We start from the raw sequence: 3,025 nt of genomic DNA, 5'->3' as shown, positions 1-3,025 counted from the left end.
ATTGCACCAATCGGCCTCCTCATCAACTTTGTCTTTCTCTTCACAGTCATTCGAGTGAAGTCCATGCGTACAATCATCAACATCTACTTATCCAATCTGGCTGTGGCTGACTCGCTTTTCCTTACGACTGACTTTGTAGTTGCATTGTTTATTTCACCAATAGAGTACAGCATCTTTGTCCAAAATGCGATCCTAGCTTTACGATCCACGTTCATAGCTGCTTCTAATTTCTTTGTGGTTACCATAGCAGCTGAGAGATTCTCTGCAGTGCACAATCCTCTGACATTCAGGGAAAAAGCCTCTAAATCTCGAGCAGCAAAGATATCAGCAGGACTATGGGTGCCAACAATTATTGTTGGAGTGATTCTGATATTCTTACCAATAACAGACTACGTCTTCAGTGCCATCATCTTTTTGGCCCGTTTCATTATCAACATTGTCTGTTTAATAGCAACAATACTTTTGTACATCTATGTAGTAGTGAAAGTACGCAAGCAATCAGCCCTGCTGCCAAACCGTCCCAAGCAAACAGGCAAGGTCCTCCGTATGGTTATCATCAATACTGCTGTTTTCTTCATTCTGAACTCACTGGACATTGCAGCTTCAATTATTGTCATTGTGGGAAAGACTTATTCTATAAGTGTGCCTTCCCAGGCTGTTGAATTTCTAGAACTTGGAGAAAAAGTACATACATGTATTCTGAGCAGTTGCATAGCAATTTTCCAACTTATCAATAGCTCCATCAATTCCCTGGTCTACAGTGCCACAAACGCTGACTATCGTGAAGCTGTAGTCAAGGCTTTTTCATTCCTGAAACTGTGCTGTCATTGCTGCCCAAGACGGAATCCTAGCCGACCATCGCAGCCAGGGAAGCAGATTGAGCTTCGTGTGATTCCACAGGCAGAAAATGACCAAGAGCACCGTGCTGCCAGGCCAAGCAGCAGAAAGCCACCAAGCCAAGGGCATGCACAACACACAGAGAGTCAGCAGTCACTGGACAGCTGTCAAGAACAATGTTCTAGGCAAAGCAGCAGCAAGGCATCCATGCACAGTCAGCAGCATGTTCAAGTGCATGTTGAGGTACATGCAGAACCAGCGGGGACCCCAGCGCTTGCAAGTTCTCATCAGGAACAATGCTCTAGTCCGACTGACTGCAAGCCATCCATGCAAGGGGAACAGTGTGTACATCCAGAACCAGCAGAGAGCCAGCAGTCACTTGCAAGTACTCAGGAACAAAGGCCTGGGCCGACTGGTACCGAGCCATCAGCACGAGGGCAGCAGTATGCACATCCAGAGCCAGAAGGGAGTCAATCGTTGGAAAGTTGTCAAGAACAAAGTTCTCTGGTAATTGAGTTTGAGACGTCCAAGTGAGGGGAGCACATGTGTGCTTTTAAACTGCTATGGGATGTTCAAACTGTAGTGCAGTTTTAAGGCCTTTTCATACCTGTACTGTACATTTTCTTCATTGGAAAGCCAAATAGATTTGACGTCGAGAAACATTAACAGCATAATATGGTGGAGTTGAAATGTGTTTTACTTTAGTGGACTGACAATAAATGTACGTACCATGACTTCATTAATGTGCAGGCCCAGAGCAGATTGCAACCAACTATCAGCTGATCAGTGAAGGGAACAGCTGCAACTCATTCAATGTATGTATGCAAGTGGTTCAGAAATTACAAATCGCATTACGTTAATTGCTAATTGAATGAGGATTTTGTGTGTGTCTAAATGAGCAAATTTGTTTGTTTTCTGTGAGAACAAAATACGTAAACATGTATTGGCACTGGATAACCATGACATTTTTCACTTTAAAAATACTTTTTTAAGTGCCTTTGAAACAGATTTTGAGGTTTTTATTTTGAGACATGCACCTCTTAATAAGCTTTGAGGATGTTTCAGGCTTTTAAATATTTTCATGAAAGTGCCAAGTTCCATATATTCATGAGCAATACAGTGATGTCATGAGCTGGAACTTCAGTGTCACTGCTGTTTGACGACAAAAAGATACAAAAGTGTTTCGGTGGAGGTTGACTGTATTTAGCATGATCGTGGCACAGGGTCATAATGCACAAAGTGCTATGTGTGCATGCACAATGCAATGAATTTTGGGTTCATAAATTTCACAGAAAATCCCAAAGCTGTACAGTGTAAAATACCTATATTGACATCACAGCAACATAAGAAACAATTGTGAAAGTGCACAGGCACTGCAAAAAGTATACAGCTGTTTACCATCATATGATTATTTTCATATTTTGCGGAAGTTCGTTCCATAGCCCTTTAATTTGGTTAATCTATTTTTAAAGAGCCTGAAAAATCCCAACCATGGTTGGCAATATGAACTCTTGAAAAAGGGCAAACTGTATGATTATTGTTATCGAGGGTTCAATGTTCAGGGAGAAAACTCACCGCAAATCCAATATGTCTTGGGAGGTTTGGATCTCAATCTTGAAGATCTCTGAGGTGGAGTGCTGTTGCATCAGATAGTGATAAGGAGGTTCAGTGTTCAGGGAGAAAACTCACCGCAAATCCAAAATCTCTTAGGAGGTTTGGGATCTCAATCTTGAAGATCTCTGAGGTGAAGTGCTGTTGCATCAGATAGTGATTAAGGATCCGTTGTGGGACAAGACAATGATGTACAAATGAACAGATTAGAAAAAGACCAACTCCAATTAGAGAAGAAAATAGACTGAATTTTGAGCATTAGGTATGTTTAAGTGTAATACAAATGTATGAGCTTGCAAGTGAGATGTCTATGGTTATTGTCTGGGTCTTCACCCATTACAATTACATGGGAACAATAGCCGTAGCCATAGCTCTAGAAGCCCATTTCAGTCAGTCTAAGTATTAGACAACACATAGTTGCAAGTTATGGATAAAGAGCATCTGATTCCAAATACATTGTAGCAATCTTTGTGAATACATGTAGCACAACATGGAACATATTTTCTGAAGACCAAATTAAGTGCAGACCTTTCGTTCAAAATTTGTTGAAAAAAAATATTGAGGAAAAATCTATGAA

The 3,025-nt window shown here is 41.0% G+C and overlaps 1 pseudogene; it reads left to right on the top strand.

Annotated features, from left to right (window-relative positions):
• The first annotated feature begins 336 nt into the window (after positions 1 to 336).
• On the top strand, positions 337 to 1,371 carry LOC119730117 (annotated as a pseudogene).
• Positions 1,372 to 3,025: the final 1,654 nt, after the last annotated feature.

The sequence above is a fragment of the Patiria miniata genome, unplaced genomic scaffold (assembly GCF_015706575.1).
Source record: "Patiria miniata isolate m_02_andy unplaced genomic scaffold, ASM1570657v1 HiC_scaffold_22, whole genome shotgun sequence".
Classification (NCBI taxonomy): Eukaryota; Metazoa; Echinodermata; class Asteroidea; order Valvatida; family Asterinidae; genus Patiria; species Patiria miniata.
Note: the sequence above shows the minus strand (reverse complement) of the source record. Positions and strands in the feature narration are given on the sequence as shown.